Source organism: Phascolarctos cinereus, unplaced genomic scaffold, assembly GCF_003287225.1.
Source record: "Phascolarctos cinereus isolate Bilbo 61053 unplaced genomic scaffold, phaCin_HiC Scaffold_5;HRSCAF=322, whole genome shotgun sequence".
NCBI lineage: Eukaryota > Metazoa > Chordata > Mammalia > Diprotodontia > Phascolarctidae > Phascolarctos > Phascolarctos cinereus.
In genome coordinates this window covers 471,307,775-471,323,070 of record NW_027555958.1, presented here as the reverse complement: position 1 = coordinate 471,323,070, position 15,296 = coordinate 471,307,775, and the positions used below count along the sequence as shown (strand labels likewise).

Sequence of the window (15,296 nt, the reverse complement as noted above, 5' to 3'; positions counted from 1 at the left end):
TCAAGAACTATTCTACGGAGCTCTCCTATTCAGCAAGAGCAAGGCCACAATCATGTTCTTATAACACCATATTCCATCTGCTGGACAATATGAAGGGACCACAGATGTGCCAGAGACATGAATGGAGGCATCTCACTCATTTTCTGACTCTGCCAGGATGTTGAGATTCTTGTGAATATGGGGTGGGGGTGGGATAAGTGCTGGGAAAAATTCTCACCTGCTCCACTGCATTCCAATGATGCAATCTCCATGTGTGACAAGGCAACCTCATTCATAAGTTTACTATGATGCATTAGGAGGAGGAAAATATTCACAGAGCCCTAGAGCAACAGCTTCCTAGCAGTCCAATGGGAAGAGTAAAGCACACTTGAAAAACATCTTATCTGGCAAAACCATCTGGTTTAAATTTTGCATATCTCCTATATATACTTAGAAACAGCCAGCATAATAAATAGGAAGCTGGTTTTGAAACCAGGAGGACCTGGGTTCAAGTCCCATCTCTGACACATGCTGGCTATGTGATTCTGGGTGAGTCCCTGAAGCTCTGAGGTCCCAGACACCGCTCAGGGACTCTCAGTTTCAGAGAAATTGTGTACTTGCATTGATAAATGGAGTTTCCTCACCTGGAAAATCGGAAGTCCAGTCCCTATCTCCATCTATTTATAGGTACCTGTTGACTCCTCATGAGGACCTCTTTATCCCTGAGGGTAGGGGCTGGGACTCTTATCTTCACATCCCTGGCACTTTGCACAATGCCTGGCCTGGAGGAGGGGCCTCATAGATGCTTCATATAGAAGAGATTCACCTCTTAACATGGCCATGCAGGCACTGCTTTTTGAGCCAAGCGTGAGCACAGCATGACTCCAGAAGAGCCTGGAAGTGCCACAGCCTTCAAGCTATTATCCAGCCAGGAATAAAGCTCAGACTTGTCCAGATCAGCAGGTGCTCAGCAGGCATGCACCAAGCCAGCTAAAATCTGAATTTGGCATTCAGCACAATGCCATTTTATGCAAATTTTTATTCACAGTTTTAGACCCTTCTTCATGTCAATCACAATGAATTATCCAAAGTTCTAGACAGCCACCCCAGGAACATTTCTGCTTTTGAGCAGTCATCCTGGAAGAAATTAGTTTGGAGGCATATTCCACAAGGAACAAGATGTGACTGTTGAGCAGATTGTCTGGCATGGAGACTACTGGACATATAATTAGATGCAAAAGATGAGCCCTGCTGTCCACAGGACAGGTATCCGAAACTATAACTTTAGAGGAATTTAATGATGAAAGTGAAAAGTTCTGACAGTTTTGTCTATTGCAACTGCAGATACCAAAAATTGATCTTTCCCTAGGGAAATGTGAATTGCAACTCCCATTTATGGAATGTAACACTTAAAAATTCTAGGCCACTCATCTCTATCTCTGAGGAAACGGTTTCTATGAAGACCACAGCTCAAGCAAAATGCATAATAATGATTAGAGGACTGCAATTGAGAAAACATTAACTCATCTATCTGACATGGCATCACCCAAAGAATGGTGGATAAATGTTTAAAGGGTCATTCTGAAAATAACTGATTCCTGGACTTGGCCAACAGAGTCACAGACTCGGAGGGGATGTGCTCTTTCTTTGGCTCTATTACATGGACCATTCTCAGTACACTTCCCTTCCTGGCATATCCTTTGTCTGGGCTCTGAGCCAGCATAATCCCATGACTTTAGACCCACAGAGACACCTAGGGGACACACAAATTACCACACTTACTTCTGGTCACCTTCCCAAGGAGAGCAGTATGTTGGGGCACAATAAGGAGGATGCAAGAGGGGAACACTCAGAAGCACCAACCAACCATGTTCACTGCTCTCTTTGCCTGGCACTATGCCTGGCACATAGTAGGCGCTTAAGTGCTTTTTGACTGACTATTGCCTGATAGACTGAAGCTTTTTCCAGCTTTGAAATTCCGTGATTTTGATCTGTATCCTTGGCTCTTGGCCTCCAGATTTTCTAACTTTGCAAAATTTAAACATTTAGTCACATTAAGCATCATTATGGACTTCTAATACAGATTGTAATTTGTCATCGCTTTTATCAAAATGGTCATTAGAATGGTGGTCCATTAGCCATTCTGTTTCTAAAAAGCACTGAAAATCCAGGAATTTTGTTAGCATAAAGCATCCCCCATTCCTTATTTTTCATTTATACAGCAAATTCTGAATTCAGATATTATTTAGTTACATTTATGAACATACAGGAGAGAGAGAGGGAGAGAGACAGAGAGAGAGAGAGAGAGAGAGAGAGAGAGAGAGAGAGAGACAGAGAGAGAGAGAGAGAGAGAGAGACAGAGATGGACAGAGAGACATAGAGAGAGAGAGAGATGGACAGAGAGACAGAGACAGAGAGAGAGAGAGAGTAATGATTCCTGTACTAGTTGGTGATGATGCTATATGGATATTAGGGTGAAGAGAATGGATATGATTCTAATGTGTCGGATAGAAATGAATCGCTCAATTTTTCGGATATATGGGACTTTTCCCCCAGCTCACCACAGCGGTCCATCAAGTGCAATGAGAAATTGATTTTATAAGATGCTGCTCTGCTGCTCTGGTTCCTGAATTAAAAAGGTGAATGATTTTCTCCCTCCTCGCCAGTTGAGTCTGGCCTATTGAGAAATAGACTAAGAAACAGTAATTCCGTGATCTTCAGGACTTTGCTGGTTTGGTGGAAGATTGTTACAGGCCATTCGCTTTTGAGGGCTATATCTTAAAACTCAAAATGGGGGTTGCTTTTCCTGCTCTTACTGGTTCAATTTACTTTTTATTCATCCCTCTGGTGCTATAAAAATGGTCCAATACTATGTTCTCTTTGGGAGATATCATTTCATTGTCTATTACACTGGGATTTTATTTACATTTTGTAAATGAATTAATTTCCTAAATTAAAAAAAAACATTTCTATCAGTTAATTGTCATACTATTTTTAAAATTACCCCTTAGATCACATATTTTAGTAAAAATTGTTGTACTTTTGTTTAGGGTGATGCTCCTAATTGTTGGAGGAATATTTTAATTGATGAGCTTCTCATAGCTTATCAGAGAATCACAGAATCTCTGAGCTGAAGAGGCATCAGGGGTTGTCTAGTGCAACCAAAAGTATATGGGCAAGAATCTTCTTTAAAAACATGCCTGACAAGTGATCAACCAGCAGCACCTAATGCCAATCAAGGACCCTAAAGCCTTTTGGTGAAAGATTATTAAGTAAAAATTATTTCATATTATTAATTAGGATTAATATTAATAATTATGATTATTGAGTACTACGATTGGGATCTGAGAAAGGTGTGGATATTCCTTGGATGTCTTCCAAGACAGTATAACTAATTACCTATCAAATAGTCACCCCTGGAGGCTACCCTCAATGCAGTCCCTTCTTGGAATTTTTTGACACTTACATTCCATATAGCACCAATAAAAGTAGCCAACAAAGTGAAGAATTCAGTGAAATGTATTTTTTGGTCACATCTTCAAAAATGGAGTTATATGAAGTTCATAAGTTAATAATTCACTTAAGAGAAACCAAATTTTAGCCACATCAGCTGTTATTCACTAGGAGTCTAAAGAGATACATAACTCTTTTGATTTGTGCTCCTGCCAAGGTGCATATACTCATTCAGAAGAAGGGAAGGGGACACTTTTCTGAGTTCTATTAAGGAATATAATGTTTATTTTTTATTCAGAACCATAAAGAGAATTCTTAAGAAGCTCTCTTGACTTCCACTGCCAAGATGGCAGAGGGAGGAGGAGCCCTCTGAAAACTACTTCAGAACTGACCTAGGAGCAGGGAAACAGCGTACTAGCCCCGAAGGAAAGATCTGTCTCACCAGGGTGAGAGGGGAGTGAGCAGGAGTGAGCAGCAGCAGCAGCAGCAGCAGCCTGGCTCTAAGCCTGGGGCAATCCACCGTTGAGGCCCTGCCCTTCTGCAAACTAGCAGCCCCCTAGGCAAGTGGGCAGTTTATGCAGCACAGCAAGCCCCCACCCCTAGCACAAGCCACCAGCCAGTCCTTGACCCCATTGCTGACCAGTAGTGAAGCACCTCCCTGGGGCTGGCCAACAATGAGACCCTACCCCTGGAACCTAACAGCAGAGAGGCTCTGTTTCTGATGGCAACCTAACAGCAAAGCCCCACCCTCAGGGCAGATTAGCATCAAGATCCCTCCTCCAGGGCCAGCCACCAGAAAGACTCTATTACCATAGTAACCCAGCAGCCAGGTCAGCTGGAACAGGCCAACAGTAAACCCCACACCCAAATGAAGCCAACAGGGAGGCTCCTCTCCCCCCAGTACAAGCTAGAAGGGAAGCCTAATCTCCAGAGAAAGCAAGCAGCTAAGCCCTGAAGCCCAGTGAAAGCTAACAGCAAGTCCCAGAGCCCCTGTACAAAAAGCATGGGTCAATAGAGGAACAGAGCCCAACTCTAACATAAAAATACCAATTCACAAAAAAGGCATAAAAATGAGTAAAAAACAAAACAAAACAAAACAAAAACAAAAAAAGAGCTTGACTATAGAAAGTTACTATAGTGATAGGGAGAATCAAGGCATAAACTTAGAAGAGGACAATAGTATCAAAATGGCCATATGTGAGGCCTCAAAGAAAAATGTAATTTGGTATCAGGCCCAAAAAGAATTCCTGGAAGAGCTTAAAAAGGATTTTAAAAAGCAAATTAGAGAAGTAGAAGAAAAATTGGGAAAAGAAATGAGAATACTGCAAGAGAATCATGAAAAGAGAGTCAATAGCATGGGAAAAGATACACAAAAATTTACTGAGGAAAATAACTCCCTAAAAAATAGAATTGGCCAAATGGAAAAGGAAGCACAAAAGCTCGCTGAAGAAAATAATTCCTTAAAAATTAGAAATGAGCAAGCTAATGACTCTATGAGACATCAAGATATAATAAAACAAAATCAAAAAAGTAAAAAAAAAAAGAAAATGTGAAATTTCTCATTGGAAAAACAAGTGACCTAGAAAATAGAGATAATATAAGAATTATTGGGCTACCTGACAGCCATGATAAAAAAAAAAGCCTGCCCAACATTTTTAAAGAAATTGTCAAAGAAAACTACTCTGATGTATTAGAACTAGAGGGCAAAATAGAAATCGAAAGAATCTACTGATCATCACCTGAAAGAGATCCTAAAATGAAAACTTCCAGGAACATCATAGCCAAATTCCAGAGCTCACAGATCAAAGACAAAGTATTTCAATCAGCCAAAAAGAAACTATTCAAATATTATGAAGCTACAGTCAGGATTACACAGGATCTGGCAGCTTCCACATTAAGGAACTGAAGGACTTGGGATATGATATACCAGAAGGAAAAGGAACTAGAATTATCTACCCAGAATCACCTAGCCAGCAAAATTGAATCTAATCTTTCAGGTTTAAAAAATGGACATTTTACAAAACAGAGGACTTTCAAGCATTTCTAATTAAAAGACCAGAGCTGAATAAAAAATTTCACCTCCAAATATAAGACTCAAGGGAAACATAAAAAAGTAAAAGAGAAACAAGAAAGAGAAAACATAAGAAATTCAATAAGGTTAAGCTGTTTGTATTTCTATATGGTAAGATAATATTTGTAACTTTTAACAACTTCATTACTGTAAGAGCAATTAGAAGGAGTATATGTAGAAAGAAGGTGTGGATATAAGGTGACTTTGATGTGATGACACCCCAAACAAACAAAAGAAAGGAGTGAGAAAGAAAATTTCACTGGAAGAATGGGGGCTGATTAAATGGGGTAAATTCTCACCTAAAAGAGACATGAAAGAACTATTAGGTGAGGAGGGAAAGGGTGGGGGATAAGACAGGAAGGGGGATAAACAAGATAAAAATAGCATAAAGGGAAGTACACAGTTATCATAACTACAAATGTGAATAGGATGAACTCACCCATAAGGAGAAAGTAGGTAGCAGAATGGATTAACAACCAGAATCCTACAATATGTTGTTTACATGGAATACATTTGGAGACATACACACTGGGTAAAGGTAAGGGGCTGGAACAGAATCTATTATGCTTCAGGTGAAGCAAAGAAAGCAGGGACAGCAATAATGATCTCAGACAAAGCAAAAGCAAAAATAGATCTAATTAAAAGAGATAGAGAAGGAAACTATATCTTGCAGAAAGTTACCAATGACAATGAAGTCATGTCAATGCTAAACATATATGTACCAAATGGTATAGCATCTAGACTTTTGAAGTAGAAGTTGAATGAGTTACAGGAGGAAACAGATAATAAAACTATACTAGTGGGGGACCTCAACTTTCCCCTCTCAGAACTAAATAAATCTAACCAAAAAATAAACTAAGAAAGATGTCAAGGAAGTGAATAAAATTCTGGAAAAGTTAGATATGATGGATCTTTGGAGAAAACTGAATGGGAATAGAAAGGAATATACCTTTTTCTCAGCAGTACATAGCACCTACACAGAAATTGGCTGTGCATTAGAACACAGAAACCTCACAAGCAGGTGCAGAATGGCAGAAATAGTAAACACATCCCTTTCAGATCATGGTGCAGTGAAAATTACATTCAATAATGGACAAGGGAAAGAGAGATTAAAGGTTAATTGGAAATTAGGTAATCTAGTCCTGGAGAATAGGTGGGTTGGGGAACAAATCACAAAAACAATAATTTCATTAAAGAAGATGACAGCAATGAGACCACATACTGGAATTTGTAGGATGCAGCCAAGGTGGTGCTTGGGGGAGGGTTTATATCGCCAGTTGCTTGTATTGGTGGAATAGAGAAAGAATGGATTGGTGAATTGAGCATGCAACTAAGGGGATTAAGGGAAGAACAAATTAGAAATCCCCAACTGAACACCAGGTTGAAAGTCTTGGGGGTCAAGGGAGACATTAATAAAATTGAAAGTAAGAACACGTTGAACTAATGAACAGGACTAAGAGCTGGTTTTATGAAAAAAAAAACACCAAAGAAACAATATGGTAGATAAACCATTGGTTAATTTGGTTAGAGAAGGGAAAGAAGAGAACCAAATTATTAGTATCAAAAATGAAAGGGGTGAATTCACTACAAATGAAGAGGAAATTAAGACAGTTGTTGGGAGCTATTTTGCCCAATTATATACCAATAAATTTGACATTCCAGTTAAAATGGATGAATATCCACAAAAATATAAATTACCCAGATTAACAGAAGAAGAAATAAAATACTTAACCCAATCTTAGAAAAATAAATTGAACAAGCTATCTATGAACTTCCTAAGAAAAAATCCCCAGGACCAGATGTATTCACAAGGAAATTCTACCAAACATTTGAAGAACAATTAATCCCAAAACTATATAAATTATTTGGAAAACAATAGGTGAAGAAGTAGTTCTACCAATTCCTTTTATGACACAAATATGGTGCTAATACCCAGACCAGAAAGAGCCAGAGCAGAGAGAGAAAATTATGGACCAATTTCCCTAATGGATATTGATGCAAAAATGTTAAATAAATTAGCAAAGAGCTTACAGAAATGTATCACAAGGATCATATACTATCACCAGGTAGGATTTACACCAAGAACGCAGGGCTAGTTCAATATTGGGAAAACTATCAGCATGGTTGACCATATCAATAGCAAAACCAACAGAAATCATGATTGTCTCAATGGATATAGAAAAAGCCTTTGACAAGGTATATCACCCATTCCTATTGAAAACACTGGAGAGCATAGGATTGAATGGAGCTTACCTTAAAATGATAAGTAATATTTATCTAAAACTACCAGTAAGTGTAATGGGGATGAGCTAGAAGCCTTCCCAATACAATCAGGGTAAAGCAGGGATGTCCATTTTCACATCTATTGTTCAGTATTGTGTTGGAGATATTGGTGGGAGATAGTGGTGGGAGAAGGGGGAGAGATGGAGGAAATTGGAATGGGCAAAGAGCAAACAGGACTATCACTCTTTGTGAATGATGTGATGTTGTACTTAGAAAAGCCCAGAGAATCAACTGAAAAACTACTTGAAATTATTAACAACTTTGGCAAGATTTCAGGATACAAAATAAACCCACACAAATCATCAGCATTTCTGTATATTGCCAACAAGGTCCAGAGACTGAAGAAGTTCCATTTAAAATAACTGTAGACAATATAAAGTACTTGGGAGTCTTCCTGCCAAGACAAACCTAGGAACTATATAAAATGCTTTTCACACAAATAAAATCAGATCTAAATAATTGGAAAAATGTTGATTGCTCATGGGTAGGCTCAGCCAATTTAATAAAGGTGACAGTTCTACCTAAATAAATTTGTTTATTCAGGGCCATACTAATCAAACTATCAAGGAATTATTTTATTCACACCAGATGTCAAACTATATTATAAATCAGTTATTATCTGGGCAGCTAGGTGGTGTAGTGGATAGAGCACTGGCCCTGGATTCAGGAGGACCTGAGTTCAAATCCGGCCTCAGACACGTAACACTTACGAGTTATGTAACCCTGGGCAATTCACTGAACCGCACTGCCTAACCAAATTAAAAATAATAATAATAAAAAAACCCAGTAATTATCAAAACAATCTGGTACTGGCTAAGAAATAGAGTAGTAGATAAGTGGAATAGATTAGGGACAAATTATATTACAGTAAATGACCATAGTAATCTCACATGTGATAAACCCAAGGATCCAAGCTTTTGGAACAAAAACTCATTAATTGACCCAAACTGCTGGGAAAACTGGAAAACCGTATGGCAGAAACTGGGTATACAGTTTCTCACACAGTATACCAAGATAAGGTTCAAAATGGGTGCATGATTTACACATAAAGGGTGATACCATAGGCAAATTAAGAGAGCATGGAGTAGTTAATCTGTCAGGTTTATGGATAAGGGAAGAATTTAAGACCAAAAAAGATAATAGAGAGCATTACAAAATGTAAAATAGAGAATTATGACTACATAAAATTAAAAAAGCTTTTGCATGAACAAAACCAATGCAACCAAAATTGTAAGGAAAATAGAAAACTGGAATTTTTTTTTGCAATAAGTATCTCTGATAAAGGCCTCATTTCTCAGATATATAGAGAACTGACTCAAATTTATAAAAATACAAGGCATTCCCCAATTAATAAATGATCAAAGGATATGAACAAGAAGTTTTCAGACAAAGTAATCAAAGCTATCTATAGTCATGTGAAAAATACTCTTAAATCAATGCTTCCTAGACTGTGGGTTGTGACCCCATATTGTGACCTCCTGTTTAAGAAGCACTGAAGGGGTTATGAGGGTAAAAAGTTTAACAAGCCCCTGCTTAAATCACTATTGATTAGAGAAATGAAAATTAAAACAATTCTGAAGTACCTTCACACACCTATCATAGTGGCTAATATAACAAAAAAGGAAAATCATAAGTGTTGGAGGGCATGTGAGAAAACTGAGACACTAATGAGATATTGGTGTAGAGCAATTTGGAACTATGCCCAAAGGGCTAGAAAACTGTGCATACCCTTTGATCCAGCAATACCACTGCTTGGTCTATATCCCAAAGACATAAAAAATGGAAAAGGACCTATTTGTACAAAAATATTTATAGCAGCTCTTTCTGCAGTGGCTAAGAATTGGAAATCAAAGGAATCCCCATCAATTGTGGAATGGCTAAACAAGCTGTGATATATGATTGTAATGGAATATTGTTGTGGTATAAGAAATGACAAGCAGGATGATTTCAGAAAAACCTGGAAAGATTTATGTGAACTGATGCATAGTGAAGTGAACAGAACCAGGAGAATGTTATATACAGTAACAGTAATATTGTTCCATGAAGAACTGTGAATGACTTAGCTATTCTCATCAATACAATGATCCAAGACAATCCTAAAAGAATAATGATGAAGCATACTATCTCCCTCCAGACAAAGAACTGATATTGATTGAATACAGTCAAAGGGTGTTATTTTTTTACTTTCGTGCTTTCATTTTTTTCTTTTGTGTGAGTCTTCTTGTACAAAATGACTAATGTGGAAATGTTTTACATAATTACACATGTGTAACTTATATCTGGTTGCTTGCCATCTTAGGAAGATGGAGGGGAGAGAGGGAGGGAGGGATGGAGTTTGGAACTCAAAACTTGGAATAAAAATGTTAAAAAACTGAAAAAGAGGAATTCTGTGAAATGATGAAGAACAAGCAGGACCCCAAAGAACAGATGGAGAAAACACTTCCCCCACACCCTGCTCCTTTGTAGTGGTCTTGGTCCGTGGATGTGGAACACTGCACATAACGTCAGATTGTTTTTGAAGTGTTGATGGATTTTACTATTTTTTTAGTTCTTCCTCACTTTCAATTTTTTTTTTTTTGGTGAGGCAATTGGGATCAAGTGACTTGTCCAGGGTTACAGAGCTAGTAAGTGTCAAGTGTCTGAGGTCGGATTTGAACTGAAGTCCTCCTGACTCCAAGGCTGGGGCTCTATCCACTGCATCACCTAGCTGCCCCTATTTTTAACTTTTTAAAGATTTCAAAGGAAACCAATTACAGTGAAATACAGTTACCAAATTTATATATATACGTATATATATATATATATATACATATATATACACATATATATGTATATATATACATACATATATACGAATATATATGTGTAGTAATAAAGCAAGTTCCCAGATCCCAGGTTAAGAAGCCCTGCTTTAGAGGTATCACAAAGTGAAAAGTCTTGGTGCCCCCCAAACTTGGGAGATCTACCCATTCATCTTGTGATGGACGACAAAGCTCTTCCTTGCTAAGTGTTTTTCTGCTCTGTGATATGATTATCAGGGACACAGGTAGACTAAATGACAGAATATAGCATACAGAATATACATTTTTAATAAAGAAATACAAGCTATTTGCAAATTATTCTATTTTTAATTGACTAGTGTCACTGTGCTCAGTAAGACTGAGCAATACTCCAGGAGCATTCCATAATTTTCGAAAACACACCCTCCTAAATATTTATAATCCACGGGCTCCAATACTTTGATGCTGTGTTTGTAAACTTTTCTTTTGGGGAAAAAAAAGCTACATACAAACTCACAATATACACTTTCATTTGAAACAATCTTTACCAAAGTTAAATGTCTTCAAGCTTTCTCAAGAAATCTTTTTTCCCTATCTTTATGATATCCTAATGAATCTCTTTGGAGAAGAAGATGAATTGGATAAACTAGAATAATTACTTAGGATGGGTTGAGAATCAATGTTCATAATCACCTTGGAGATTTCCTTTCTGTTGCTGGTGACTTTGTCCCTAGGTCAGGCTTCTAACAGTATCTTAAGGCCTCTTCAGGGGAGGTATGAGGGTATTTCTTCAGTCTCTACCCATATACTCAGATTGTCGTTATTGATGACTGTACAGTTTTCTGCACAATTGCTAAACATGGAGGTTGCCTATTTAAACTTCATGGAGAAAAAAAAATGTTTCTCTCCAACATGCAGCATCAAGCAGTTAACCCTCCTGACGAAGACATCCTTTTGTAATGAGCAGCTCTGCCATTTTGGTGGTGGCGGGGGGTTTGTTTTACTGTAGCTGTGAAACCACATTCTTCTTGAGTAGAATTTGTCATAGCTGTTCTGTGCTTTGGAGAGCATGAGGTTCATTCCTTTTCCTACCTACAACTTTGTGATTCAGTCTTTCTTTCCTAAAATGGAGCAAGGAGGGAGCTTACTCCTTGAGTAATGAATTTTCAGTATCCATTATTAGAGATCCTTCCATTAGTAAAGGGTCGTGGATTACCTTATGGAATTGATACAATATAATCATATCATTGATGCAATATAATAAGAAGATCTCTATGTATATTCATCATCAACATTTTTAACAGTAACCAATGGAAGTTGTATACTGGCAAGCTCTTTGCAGACCGCAATTTTAAAGCATTGTTATATGAATATTTAAAGACAAGCAAATAAAATGGTGGCTTGCTACACTGGGAGAACTGCCATAAGAATGACATTTTAGTTCTCAAATTGTATACTGCTTGGCAATTCACTTTCTACAACATGTCTAATTACCTTAGTTCCATAGTAAGCAAAAGCTAACTCAAGCATTTTCTAAACAGGAGACTTAACCCATGACTAAATAGAAGGTCATGTTTAAGAGTGTGGGGCAATGATATACAGTCCACTGCTCTGCAGAATCCTGGATCCACCTGGGTTTCCTAAGACCTCTAATACTAGTCTTAGTCCAAATGTCTATAGATCTATAGAGAAAGGTCTCTACCAATGCATGCATACGTATGGAACAGCACAACCACTAGAGTCCATCCTTGAGGACTCACAGTAGATTGGGGTTTAACCTGGGTCATGAAGTCTGTATTCATGGTAGGCAAGTTCTTGGAGAGCCTCTTGAACTGGAAAGACTTTGGATGTGACCTCAGCCATGATGTGTATGCCTGCCATCTGCAGACCAGACTAGCTAGCTTTGGAAAAGACCAATCACCAGGTTTGCCAGGAGGTGATTTTTTTTTTTTTTGCCATGATAATTCTTACAGACCATCCACTAGGCCCATAGTATCATTTCTGGCTGCACTTGGGAAGGTGTAGACCATGGTTAAGTGTTTAATGGTCCTGCACTAAGCCATACGTAGAATGGAGTTGTGATCTGATTCAGTGTCTAAACCAGAGATATTTGAAATGTAATTTAATAATGAAGTAAATACTTTTGAATAAACCTCAAGAGGATAGTGTTCTGGTCCTCAAATATTGTTGGATTGGGGGCAGCTAGGTGGCGCAGTGAGTATAGCACCAGCCCTGGAGTCAGGAGAGCCTGAGTTCAAATCCAGCCTCAGACACATAACATTTACTAGCTGTGTGACTTTGGGCAAGTCATTTAACCCCAATTGCCTCACCAAAAATAAAACAAAAAAAATTGTTGGATTAGATCAGCCAATAGTTATAATAAACTCTTAGTGGTCTGGCTTCAAGTAGTCTAGGAAGTCCAATTTGCTTTGGCTCAGCTACAGTCCAGAAGATGCGTTGAAATTGGGGTCTATGGTAGGACTATTTGACATCTGAAGTTCTCTGGGACTGGAGAAGTCCTGGACCTCTCAGAGATGCCAGACTAAATATACGAGTCCCACATTCCCAGCAACTTCTTTTATTAACCCTTCAGACTTTTTCCCACATAAAATTTTCAAAATTTTTATAATCAGGGTTTGGTGTGCTGTCCGTCTTCTTTTCTCTGTTCATCAGTTTGCTAAGTTTGTTCATATAAACAAAACTTACATACATGGAAGAGATTAACTGATCATTTGAAGATATGTAATCCTCTAATGAGTGTCACCACATATCTCAGATGATCAAAAATCTCTGGGTACTTTTATTTTAAAGGTAATTTTACAAGGTTCTTTAATAACAAAAGACATTATCTGTTTTCAGAAACAAACTGAACATAGTAAGTTTCTAAGTGCATTCCCAGTTAATTCATTCCCTAAAGAGAAAAAAGCATAGACCTGATTAAAGTTTCATACTTTGGGTCAACATGAATTTTATGAGATAAACTTAAACCTATAATTCTTTCCATCTTTTCCTTCATACTCCCATGCATAATACACTGTTGTATTCAGTACTACCTACTGTTTACTATTTTGTCATATAAGGAAAACAAAATCAGGCTTGTAAACTAAAAAAAAAAGAAATTAAAATAGTTTTTTTCAGCTCTGTGTAGATAAAAGAAATAATTGACTAAATTTTTCACTTTTCTACTTTTATTCTGGTACAGTAAATATAGTCCTAGGACCATATGTTAAAACTGCAATAAAGTAGAGAAATCAGGCCACATACTCCCAACTGACCTGTAGAGAGACGAAGCCCTTCCTCTATGGCTGCCCATCACTGAGAGGGCACCATTTGGTCTCTTCTGTTATTCTGCTGCCATTAATAGTGGCATAATCATGATATGCTTACATTCAGTCCAAAAGTGGCAACTGGGAGAATTCCTAATTATTTCCTGTAAATTGGGAACTTGCGCTTCTATTTGGCAATACTAGAAATACACATCTAAATTTGTAAAGGGGTCCACTGCTTCTTAGGGAGTTTTCTCCCCTATGGTCATATACAAATATAATTCTATGTCATGACATTTAATCAAAATAAATTATAAGAAATAAGTTGTCTCATTAGAAGTTTAGAGAATTTGTAAATATGTAATTGGGTAACATTTGTAAAAATGCTTGTATTTATCACTGAGGAAGAAAGATAGGGTTTTTTTTTTGGTAACATTAGAAGCCCTTATATTAGACCTTGTAGTTGAAAATAATAAAAGAGGACCCACACCAGCATTCACAAACTTCTTTTCCATGAGGCCATTTGTTCATTCTGAATAGGAATTTTCCAATCAAACTGAAAACATCAAGCACCTTTTCATCTCTCTTCTCTATTTAAAAAAAAGAAAGAAGAGAGAAGAAAAAGAGACAGGATATCTCTGCTGCTCAGAAAGGGTAAAGAACCAATAAGATCTTCTTGGATTTCATACATATTTTCATAAAAATCAGTTTCTCACCACATAACAGACTAAAGTAGAAACCTCAGCAGACAGGTAAGAAGTAGTGGCAGGCTATGATGGAAGGGGAGGTGTGAAGGTGAGGGATATCACATGGCTCAATGGCAAAATAATTAAAAAAGAAAATACAGTCCTTTTTTGTTGTTGTTTCTGACAACTGAATTTTAACGCTGTAGATTGATATCAATGAGAAAAATACAATGATGGCTTCCATCTTCCTGGAATCATAGCACCAGAGGGTAGGAACCTTAAAGCGCCCCTTAAATATACAACATCTTTGAAAGTATTTTTAAATGGAGCTAGCAACAACTTTTGTAACTGGTGTGCATTTGCAAATAATCTATAACTATTGCTTGGATTACACATGAGACTGCTATTTTCCCACTCAGGCCATATATTTGGCCTAAAGAACGCAAAATGTGCCTGGGAATGTCAAATCAATTGTCTAAGACGAATTCAGTTGGCAGTAGAGTGGAGACCCAGGGATCCGAGCCCCTTGGAGAGAAGAAACATTGCTACATAAGGCTGCCAGTGAGGAGACTGCAGAGGATCGGGCAGGGAACAGGGCAGGGCAGGGCAGGGGCAGATCAGCTGGCTAACAGTGAGGATGTGTGTGTGTACGTGAGGAGGTGGTCTGGCAGCTTCTAATCTTAAGCTCTTATTCTTGCTATTTGCCAAGCTCAGTTGTTTCTAAATGCTGGGGTCCGAGGGCTGTCAGCACAAAGCTCAAGCTGTGTCTGCTTAGTTA

General features: G+C 37.9%; 1 protein-coding gene across 1 annotated transcript in view; it reads right to left on the bottom strand.

The window, feature by feature from the left end:
- Positions 1–15,296, bottom strand: part of LRRC7 (leucine rich repeat containing 7) — a 588,365-nt gene that overhangs the window by 30,919 nt on the left and 542,150 nt on the right.